The sequence below is a fragment of the Pinus tabuliformis genome, chromosome 5_2 (genome assembly GCF_031772625.1).
Source record: "Pinus tabuliformis cultivar Carrire ecotype Pingquan chromosome 5_2, CPIR1, whole genome shotgun sequence".
Lineage (NCBI taxonomy): Eukaryota > Viridiplantae > Streptophyta > Pinopsida > Pinales > Pinaceae > Pinus > Pinus tabuliformis.
In genome coordinates this window covers 274,727,888-274,739,723 of record NC_142306.1, presented here as the reverse complement: position 1 = coordinate 274,739,723, position 11,836 = coordinate 274,727,888, and the positions used below count along the sequence as shown (strand labels likewise).

General features: G+C 38.0%; 1 pseudogene across 1 annotated transcript; it reads left to right on the top strand.

The window, feature by feature from the left end:
* Window positions 1–3,982: 3,982 nt before the first annotated feature.
* On the top strand, window positions 3,983–9,825 carry LOC149158580 (protein kinase STUNTED-like; annotated as a pseudogene). The gene is made up of 8 exons (XR_016261229.1): window positions 3,983–4,048; window positions 7,023–7,470; window positions 7,599–7,847; window positions 8,019–8,179; window positions 8,332–8,408; window positions 8,500–8,647; window positions 8,750–8,899; window positions 9,106–9,825. The product of XR_016261229.1 is annotated as a protein kinase STUNTED-like (transcript).
* Window positions 9,826–11,836: the final 2,011 nt, after the last annotated feature.

Here is an 11,836-nt window from a genome sequence, read left to right as displayed (position 1 = left end):
CATATCATCACTAGACAGGTGAAGCAGATTGGTTCACGGGTCAAGAACCTGTATTCTCTTGAGATTCAAGATGCATGCAAAGCCTTGAGCAGCGAGGCAACTGATGGAGACTTGGTGGTTGAAAGGGAGCATATATTACCTCTCAACATGCAGAGCCATAAGAAGTCTCAGACGATTGTGGAGGAGCCACGATTGGTGCAGCAGCTTCAGGAGGTTGTGGAGCAGCCACAATAAGGGAAGCTGAGAGGAGATTGAGTAGAGACATCTACTCATGCAGAGACCTCCAGTAGGGGGAAAATTCAAGCCAGGTGGGCTGAGGGATCACATGCAGCCATACATCCAGGTAGGAGGTGGGGCGATATAGAGTGATCGTCCCAAGGAGGAGGGGCAAGATCCTTGAGGTACCCAACCTCTTAGATGAGACCTTGCTACAGGAGCCCCGATGTGGAGTAGCAGGAACTGACTGATTGGGTAGAGATAGATGCGGATGGAGCAGCAAAGAGAGCGATAGTGTAGGGAATCCCAGGATAGCGCATAGCTAGCAGGTTGCAGCGATGCGAGAGGCACAAGTGTTTTGCACAGTGCTAGGTGGCACAGAGAGGTGTGCAATGGTGAGAGATGCATGGAGATGTTGCAGTAGCGTAGATGTTAGAGAGGGAGCACTTGTCAGCAGCAGGTAGAGCTTCAACATCAGAGTATGTTCCTAGCCCAACATAGTGGTCAGTTGAGAGTGTTTTTGTTCCAAGTGTTGTTGGAGCAAGTGGACCGGGCAAATGTGTTGCATGCAGAACATTCCAGAGTTGCAGGATAGGGGTTGCAGATAATCCATATCTTGTTGAGAGGGAGAGCTGAAAATGCAAGAAGATGATGGAGCTTAGTGAAAATAAGTTGCCTTCACTGAGTGAGCCCGTAGGCTATTTTTGGCGCAAAGTCTATTTTTAGACTATGTCTATTTTTAGACATATGGATCATGGTCTATGAGTTTCAGGATGCTATTTATGGATGATTGGTCATGTTGGTAAAAATAGATGGACTTCTACTTTTAGATATATGGGTGGAGTCTATTTTTAGACTGTCAGTCTAAAAACAGAACAGTCGAATATTATTAGCTCTTAATAATATTTTGACTATAAACATTATCTTATCCTCTTGCAGCACTTCAGTTCGAGCTACGGATGTGGCACATGCAACTGCCAGAAGGAAATACACTTTTCCTATGGGTTAGTTGAGCTATTGCATGATGGACTTCAGTTAGAACTCAAGTGATTGAGTTTGGTGGAGTTGATTGAGGAGTTGATGGAATTGTGTTCAGTTTGACTTAGTTGAACTAGTTGTAGTTAGTCTAACTGCCAAATACACTAGTGATGAGTGATGTGAATTAATTATTAATTAATTCACTAATTATTAACTCATAAATAAACTAAAGAATACATCAGTTAACTCAGTGCATGGACAGTTCAATGGAGACAAGTGTTAGAGGTGGGTGAAAGGGTGAGACTACTATCAGTTGTGACTATCAAGGTTAATTTTAGGGGCGAATAATCGCCCAAAGGCGAAATTTAAGGCTTTTTATATTTTAATGGGGCGAATTTTTAATTAAAATAATATATTTTTTTTAATATAATTAGCCCATATTTTATTTAAAAATTAATTTATTTTTTTATTTTAGCCCAGGGCGGATAAACTAACCGAATTGTATTTGATCAAAATAGCCCCATTTTGATATTTGCGGAATGGTATTTGATCAAAATCGCCCCCATTTTGATTTACAGTTTGGATTTTCTGGTTTGGGAGTGGTTTGTGAGGGTCGATTTGGTCCCTGGAGTGGTTTGTGAGGGTCGATTTGGTCATGGGATGTTAGATTTATTTTGAAATGGAGGGCAGAGCGAGGGCGGCTCCCTGTTTTGAGGGATTCAGCCCGCTGTTTTGGTGTATATGGCTCCCTGGGTTTTTGTATAAAAATGGTTTTGAAATAGGTTTTTTCATCCTAGTTCACAAATCTAGCAGCAGCAGTTTCGGTGGGATATTCTTGCATTTTCAGATTTCAATCCGCTTATTCTTCTCTGTTTTCGGTATCCATTGTTTCTTGGATTTGAATGGCTCATGCCACTGCAGCAGCAACAACAACAGTCGGTACGGAAAGTTATCAGTACTTACCCTAAATATTACAGCATTTGGATGTTTGCAGTCTGCCAGTATCCCAAGATGAATATTGTGATGGAGAAGGCAACTTCCTGCTTCTGATTCCCATGTATTGTTCGTGTTGGTTTAAATAATATTTCTGCACCATTTTTGCAGTAACTTTCTGGTCATTGCTGTTTTATCTGTTGCTTATATCACGCCTATTTCGTTAAATGTCCGTTTCTTTTTCCTTTGGTTTTCCCTTTCATTCTGTTAGCTTTCTTATAGCTGTAGATTGTGCTCATTTTTGTGCAATCCAGATGTGTTCTTGGGTGTTTTTGGTCAAAATACGCGGTCATTTTTATTTTCAGGGTTATTTTATCAGATGATAGGTTAATTTCAAATTTCAATTCGCTGAATATGTTGTGCTTCTTTGGCACAGTACGTCATATTGTTTATTGCGGTGATAAGGGCCAGAGCATATCGAAAGTTAATCCCATGTGCATATCGAAAGTTAATCCCAGTACCATCATCGATTGCACACTCAATTTGTTCCCACTACTCTTCGCTTGCTGCTTTCAAACACAAAATAATATCTTTGACTATAACATCTTCATACATAGTATGATCAAAATTTGAACTTGGTTTTATTCCAGAGTGAAGCATGTGAGCAGATTGAGCATGCAACACAATTTCCTCGTAGCCTTGCTTGGCATCCATAGACTCTAGAAGCGTTTCCATTCCCAATATTAGATTTCTCCTTATTATCCACAAAATTACCCTTACAGAATCAATTAAGACAATGCCATCTTTGTTGTTCGGGTCAGATTCACTAGAAGTATTTGAATATGGAAATTTTCCCATCTTTACAGAAGTATCTATATCCCACAATAATGCACAAGTCTCATCAAACCCTGAGGCATCAATGTTATCCAAGGAAAAATCCATAGCTTCTTTTATCTGATTTCTTTCCAGGGTGAAGGCTTTCAATGTGTCTTCAAATCCGCCTTTTTGTTTGTCAATTGAGGAGCGCTCTAGATCAACCCACCCACTCTTTCCAGCAGTATAAGTTGCACTACAACCTTTCTCCTTTTCTAGACTTCTCATGCCTTCCTGTTGGGATAAAAATGGTGGTATCCATTGTCCACTTTCAGTTACCATGGTGAAAAGCCTTGTCTACGGTGTTTGAAGTAGTTTTTCTTGAGAAAATGAATAGGTCGGAAAAATGTAGTATGTATGCTCCTTTAATCTAAGGTCAACTAAGAAATTCATCAATTGAAGGTCACGTCCCCTTCCCATTATTTCTTGCTTATAAGCACAACTACAATCAACCACACACATTGCCATGGTGTCGATCATGTTCATTTGATGCTCATCGTCTTGGAAAGGAAGTGTAACCAATTCACCCTAGCTAAACTCTTGCATTTCATCCTCGGCTGCCTTACCATCTGCTTTGGTCATGAAAACAATGAAACTGATGTTCCATTGCCTTATTTGTTCTTCTTCCATTCTCGGCTGCCTCATTCTATTAATGGCATTAGGACTAGGCCAATCTAATGTCAGTGAAAGACAATTCTCATCCACCTGGCGCACTAGACTTTTTATATAAGGATTAGTTGTCTGAAGATCTTCATTATCAAGTATACTAATTGGCCTTCTACTTGAATTAATCTCATTGGCTAGTTCATTGAACCAACCTACCAGTTGTGAGACTACCTCAAAACTCAGATTTGCAAAATCCAGCTCTATGTCTGAAGATTCTTTTTGCACGATTGTTAACTTTGGATGTGAAATGACCAGGCTATGTTCCCTTGGAGTAGTATCTATAAGCACAGAATAGCTGGTGGAAATGAGTTCAACCATGGACTTGGAAGGACCTCCATTATCCCAAGGCAATTTTCTACTCCGACAACAACAGATAATTGTGGTATTTTCTCAAACAAATGTGTAGCCTACTTTTGCAGGAGTCTTTCAATTCTATCTTGCCTCATTAAGAATACAACAATGTCACCAAAATCCTCCCTTATAAAATTATGGAAGACAGTTACCAATGTTGTGTTAATATAATCTGGTTCTACGTTGTCAATATGTAGAATTTATACAACATATCGTTGTTCATTAGCCATGAAGTTTGCCAAAACATTCAGTGCATCTTCATCTGGAGCTATAAGAAGTTATCCTTTTGTTCTATTCTCAAGTGACTGCTTGTTATTGGAAAGCTTAATCCCATGACAATGTTCTTTGAAAACCATATGTGTGAACATGGATTCAGAATCCACATATTGGTTTTGTTCTTCAGAAATGCATGTACCTGCAATAGACCTCAATTTAGCCTCTGCAACATTTTTGAGCATGACCATGGCAATTCCCACCTCGTTTATTGTTTTCTTATCATTTGGAAAATTGAAGGAAACTGTTTGAGAACCTTTGATATCCCCTGCATTATATATCAGTTGGATCCCACAAAAAGGAGCAGCAACCAAATTTACCATATTCCATTCCATATAAATACCCCCAGAATTTGTCAGAGCCTGAGGATGATTTTCCTAAATTTGAAGGTAGTTCTGGTAACAAGCAATTTCTTCGTCCACTTTCCCCATAAATTTTCAATGCATCACCCAGGTTATTCTATACCTCCAAAAAGATGGAGTCCAGGATGATAGAATATTTCTAGAGTGGTAATGCCAACTCTTGTTCATAAAAAGCGTTGGATAAATACCCGAAGGCAAATAGATAGTCAATACACAATTGGATTGTTGGTTGGTAGTGCAAAATTACATCTTGAAGCTCTCTCATAGCCTTTAATACATTTCCTTGGCTCAATTGAACATCCAAATATAGGCTTCAACCTGATTGCCCCCTTATAATAAACAAGGGCCTTCTGTAAACCCCCTGCTTCCATTAATAGCCCAGCCAAGCACAAATACTCCAGTCCAAATGATGATGATGCTACGGGTCCCTCAAAAAGTATAAAAACTTCATTCACTAGGCAATGCAATTATTGCATAGTTCTAACTGGGGAAAAGGAAGCAAATTATCTTGCCTAGTAAATAACTCGCTTCCTTGATCATAAACATGATTGGGACCAGGATATTTTCCACGATCAAAGGTTATTGGAACCTTCAACATAGGAAATCGCAAACATATGCATCGAGTGGCCTTGTCACATAATTTTGGTGTATCATATTGTGAGATCAAGTTAATATGCAATGATATTTCTATCCCTAATAATCTCTGATGGAAGAAATTCTACAGCGTACTATACTACTATTGTGGTTCTTTCATAATTGTGGTTCTTTGTCATAGTAGTATAGTACGCTGTTCCTGAGATTACCTTTGGTTCTGTTCTGAGATCTGTAGAGAATTGTTGAGCAAGGGGGAGGATAGCTTCATCTTAAATCATCCCTCTACCCAACGTTAAGCTTGATGGGAAGAATTATCCTATCTTCAAGTGAAGGGTGCTAAACATATAATTGAAGAATTGATTGTTAAGACTTGTGGAGGGTAAGAAGACAAATTGCACTATTGCTAAAGAATTAGTAAAGCTATAAGACAAATTGCACTGTTATATAGAGTGTCTATACAACAGTCTATATATTACAACTAAGTACAATGAGTCTCTCTTTGTGGTTAATTGTACTATACCTTGGGTGCCAACATTCATAATTCTTGTTGTTGAACCAAGCTCTCCAGTTGCAGCAATAAGCTCGACACCTTTTGTCTTATTGATTGCATTCTTTGAACAATGTTACTCAAGCCAATCCTTAAACCTTGGATTGATCAACTGATCTCTAAAGAACATTGCATCATGATGTTGTTCATCCCCTCTTCTACAATTTCTCTCTTATAGATGCATTCTTTGATTGTTCAAGGCCTCCTCCTTAATGACATTTGAGGGATAATTTTGCCTCCTTCCTTGTCTTAACATAAACTTGGTTTTGTTATCCATCTTTCACATGGCTGCTAGGATCCATGGTCACTTCTGAAAATTGCTTGCAAGGTTATCTTGGCTTCATTATGCATTGTTTTTTCCTTTTGGAAACTCATCCTTCCTTGAGGATTGTCTAGCATCTACTACCTCAATTTGGATTTCTTGGATCAATTTAGTGCTCTCGTTCTCCTTTTGGACCATTTGTCCATTCTCCTCACATGCAAAGCATGCATTCACATAAAATTCACCAATTTTAAAAATAAAAGGTTACCTGGCCTCTTCTGATGCCTCCAACATCAAATTTTGTCTTCCTTCCATGCTTTAGGAAGGTACTCCTTCTCTTTCTTCTATTCTTATGACAACTATGAATGATTGTCCCTCTTGAAAATCCTTATCATCTGCATCTATACACATAGCATCAGTATCATAATCACCAAGCTCTTTAGCCCCATATGGTATATATGTTACGAGCACTTCTAGCTAACCTCCCATGAGACTTTCATTTATTGTCTCATCGACATCCTCTTTGTGTAGCTCCCTCTACTGTTATGATGCTTTTTCCACCATATCTTCTATCAACAAATCCATATGTTGATTTGAACTCTTTATGCAGTCCATGAGACTCTCTGATAGTCTCTCTTCAACATCTTCCTCATCATCAAGGACTATTCCCTGCTCTGGTTCAAAATAGTGAACTAATTCAACTTTAGGCTCAACAGGTGCTTCATCTTCCTCCCTAGCTTTCTAGCTTTAGGGGTCTTCCTCTTAAAATGTTTTTTTTGACAAGTAATTTGGCCTTCTTCCTTAGGTCCCATCTCTACCTTTGGTATTCTCTTTCAAGCCTCATTTTGACTATGTTGAATCTCTCCTTCAACTCATAAATCTCCTTTTCAATTTCTTCTTTACTCATGCCATTTTCCTTGGCATGCTTCTCCCTTTTGTTATGGCATCCATGAGAACTGGTTAGTAGTGGGTAGTTCTTAACCAAAAGGTTCCCAAAAGGGCGACTTCGGGACTGATTACAGAGAAAGGAGAATCAGTACCTGGATGGCCCCTCTTACGTGGAGCCGATTCACTGACCAAGCTTCCTACTCCACAGTCTACATCAAAACAAACATCTGTAGTTGAATGGGCACTACAGTTGCCAAATAGGCTTACACAGGCAACTGGAGAGCTTCATTTGAAAGGACAGATTATGTAGAAGGTTTGCAACTATGAACATGAAGCTCGGTCTTCAAATGAGGTAGCACCAATTGAAGCATGCTCTAAAGAAGAAGGGTTTCCTTGCAGTCAGCAGAATGATTCTGATCGAGAAGAAAATTGTTTGGCAAGGAGATTAGAGTTCCTTTGTCAAAGTAAAACCTGCAGGCATTTTACATATCAGGAGTTGCAATCTGCTACTTCTGGTTTTTCAACAGGTTGCATTTGTAGTTTTCCTCATGGAGTTTTTCATTTCTGTGCTTCTGTTTTGAATGGGAAATTTCCCTTGAAATGTATATTAACCTTGTGAACTCAATTCAATTATGTAACATCCTTATTCTTGCAGGGAATTTTATAGGAAGAGGAGGCTGCAGTAAGGTGTACAGAGGATTTCTTCCTGATGGACAATCGGTGGCAGTGAAAATCTTGAATTCATCATCCAAAACAGAGCAAGAGCTTCTTTTTGAAGTTGAGATTCTTACTCTATTGAAGCACAACCATGTCATTACACTTATCGGTTACTGTGCAGAAGGCCTTAACCGCCTTCTGGTGTATAATTTTGTATCCAGAGGAAACCTTGAAGAGAATCTCCATGGTATATACTCAATAGTATTGCATTTTAAGAATCATGAAATCGTGTAGAAATATTAAGCAGTAGTACGTTTTAAGCATCATAGTGTTATGTATTGTATGGCAGGGTCTTTCATTTTCTCTTTTCTGAGATTTGATTATAGTCCTAGCTATTGACTATGTATATATTTTTCAGGAGGAGAGGAAAAGCCAATACTTCCTTGGAAAGTGCGATTAAAAGTGGCTGTAGGAGTTGCTGAAGCATTAGATTACTTGCATAATGGCTTTTCTCAATCTGTCATTCATGGAGATGTAAAGTCTTCCAATATCTTGCTTTCTGAAGAGTTTGAACCACAGGTATAAATCTTTTTACTGCAAGAAGAATCAAGACTAAATTGCACAATTCAGTATTTGAAGAGATCTTAGTGATCTAGACTTGTAAACTGAAACTTGGAATTCTGCACTAATGAAAAATTTCAACAGAATTAATGTGCGTGTTATTATAATAGTTGTCAGATTTTGGGCTAGCAAGGTGGGCACCAACATCTTCATATATCACTTGCAGCGATGTTTTAGGAACATTTGGGTATGTAAGCATCTTCCCAGTTTCGATTGGCCATTTTCATATTAAAGCTATCCAATTTGTAAATTCACTAATTGTGATTGTAGTTTGACAGGTATCTTGCTCCAGAATACTTTTTTTATGGAAAGGTTAATGAGAAGACGGATGTGTATGCATTTGGTGTGGTCCTTCTTGAGCTAATAACTGGAAGGAAGCCAATTGATACAGCAAGTCCCAAGGGTCAAGAAAGCCTGATTATGTGGGTAAGTCCTGGTTTTTACAGTTGACTCTCTTCTTCATGTTTATTTATATTGATTATCCTTATTAGGGGCTCATGTTTAACCTTCTGTAAATGTTGAAACCAGGCAAGACCACTCTTACAGGATGGGAATATGGAAAGTCTTGCTGACAAATGTTTGCAAAATGTTTATGATACAAATGAAATGCATAGAATGATGCTTGCTGCTACGCTTTGTCTAAGGGAAACATCTCATTACCATCCTTGCATGAGCCGAGTAATTTATCTTCCTCTATTCATTTCCATATGCTTCAGGGGCTTGTTTTTACTACCTCGTGTGTTTTTTGAGGGTATTCTTTACCTGCAAAAATTACTTTAGGGTGCAATTTTTCTTACATTTTCTTTTAGCTATAAAACAATCTATGTTAACCACATCTGTTCATCTCTGCTTACTCTTTAATACCAAGATATGATTAATGGCAGATTTTAAAACTACTACAAGGAGAAGATGAGAGGACTGACTGGGCGTGGTGCCAGAATACAATGATCAAGGATATGGATACTTCAGATGAGGATGACATTGTAGAAAATCAGGGGGGGCATGATATACAAACCCATCTCACCCTTGCCATGCTTGGGGTGGATGATGATACGGTATCACTTAGTAGCACAGATCATAGTGTGGGCATTTTGCCAACAAACAATTCTTTGGAAGATTACAGACTGCGCCGATGTAGCAATTCATCAAGCTTTTAATTCAAGATTAAAAGAAGTGAGTTTCGTTGCCAGCAATACATTTGTTTATGGTTGCTTTATAAGTTTCCCATGGCCACAGTGGTTTCATATTCTTATATGGCCAGGAATGTGACGTATTATGCTAGACCTCAAAGAATAGCTAAGGATTGTATGAAAACTAGGGGATTGAACAATAACATTGACTTCGTTAAAGCATTCCTTGAAGTTAGAAGCAAGATCATGGGCGGAAAGGAAGATCAAGATGTCAGTACTCCATTATCTTGGCTGCAGATCTGAGCAATGTTTGACTAGTTGGCATCTTTTGTTCGCATGCTGATTTTTTCAGTGTCGTGTCCACATTTCTACTTTTTACTGTCAATCTCATGTAAATAGTGAAAATGGATCTACGGTGTTCATTACACTGCTCTGGGTAGACAAGTACCAAGAAGAGTAACTTTTTGGTAATGCTACTATATTGTCAATTCAGAAGTGGTGGAGAGAACCGTAGCAAGAACTACCCACTACTAACCAGTTCTCATGGATGCCAGGTTGATTGATCAAATGGATCAAATGTGCTGAAGCTTGAGATCCTTCTTTGATGCGCCATAAGGGCCATGCCTGATGCGTTTTTGGTCTAACAAAAGGACCAAGGGTTCAAATAGTTAATGGTTAGCATTCACCAACTATTAAAACAGAGTAGCCATGTCTAATTTTCAAATTTCATTTATAACACAAGCAATTTTTATTGCATAATATCAGGAATGAACAGATGCAGGGTTTGATTCAGGTTGAATATCACAGAAGACAATGCAAAGGTGTACCGGTGAATACTATGGTATTAATGAGAATCAAAAGTTAAAAGCTACACAGTAGAATGCATTTATTCATCTTCAAGGATATCACAGCACACACCACACTGCATTTTCACTTTTCATCCATAGAAATGTTTCCATCGATGGAAGGATTTATGGTTAACAATAGCAATAACTAAAGACCTTGTCACCATACTAATGTGCATATTCATCACTTATTGTAAAGGACTGAACCTAATTCTTTTTTATTTAATTACCAAGCCATAATCATGACAATATCCACAAAATTCAATAAGAATGGTTTAGGTTGTGTAAAATTCCACCACTATATGTTCGTGGGTCATATTCCTTCCATGGTACCATTTTGCTACATAATAACATGAAGAGACAGGTACCATTCTGCTGACTTAACAACATACTAATCTCATCACTAAAAGAATAATAATTGTAAGAATCTAACAGATTTTGCAAATATATGAGCTCAACTTATAATTATATAGTATTTATATTTTGGCAATTTTTTATTGCCATGAAACACTGCTTCTCGAGTTCAGGTAATTGCAAAGCTGTTCTCTAACATTACACCTTAAAAAATTCAGCCTTCAAATCCAAAACATTAAAACTATCCTACATCTCTAACTTCAAAATTTTTAATGCCTACACCTTTTGTAGGGAAAAAAGAAAAGGCAAGAAATACAATATGAAACCCAAAATTTGTTCAAGAAAATAAAGCTATAATCAATAAAAAAAAATAAAGCGTATGGCATGGTCTGCTGAATCATCTGAGGTGCTCAATTATCCTCAGCAGCTTTGGAAGTCTCAGATGCCTGTAATTCACCATCATTTTCCAGCTTTTGGACCTTATTTGATCGTTCATCTTTGGCAGATCCATCATCCTCTTCAAACCGTCTGTGTTTCTTCTCTATGCTGGTACCATTCCCCTTTGTAAAGGGCTTTCGACTGTTAGATGAGTGCCTGCCTCCTCTACCACGGCCACCTCTGAAATTAAGGGTGAATGGTCCCAAGTAAGTAAGTTATTTTAAAATCAAGTCATCATCAGGGAAAACTCTAAAACTCCTACCATTGAAACCCAATATAGAGACAGTTTTTAGGAAAATATTTTGATGGACAGCATTGTGGCATGTCATAAATAAGCATCCACATGGACTTGTTCTAGGGTAGTTTAAAATAACTTCTTGTTTCTTTTGAATAAATCTTCTTGTAATACTAGAGAGGCCACTCAGTTCTGGTGATATTTTCAGTGCTTTGTTTAGTTATGTGAATTCGTTAGATGCAAAACAAGTATTGGTTAATTTCATGAAAACCAATCTGCAGAATTGGAAATGTAAGCATATGTGCATGAATGTAGTAGAGAAAGGGGTATTGTTCTAATTGAAGTGAGAGTGAAAGAGACCTTTTGAAAATGTTATTGTTTCAAGCAGTTGGAACGGTATCAGTAGGAATCAGTATGCAGAAATTAAACAGAATAAATGGGAATCAAGGCGAATCAAGCATTGTATTGCATATCAAATCTAATAAAGTACCAATGATTCTACAACTCTGGTTAAGTACTCAATAGTGCTTCCAAGGTTGCAGAACTTCAATCTACAGTCATAGATATTGAATGGGTGTTTGCAGTTATATTGTTCCTCTGCCAAGAACTCTGC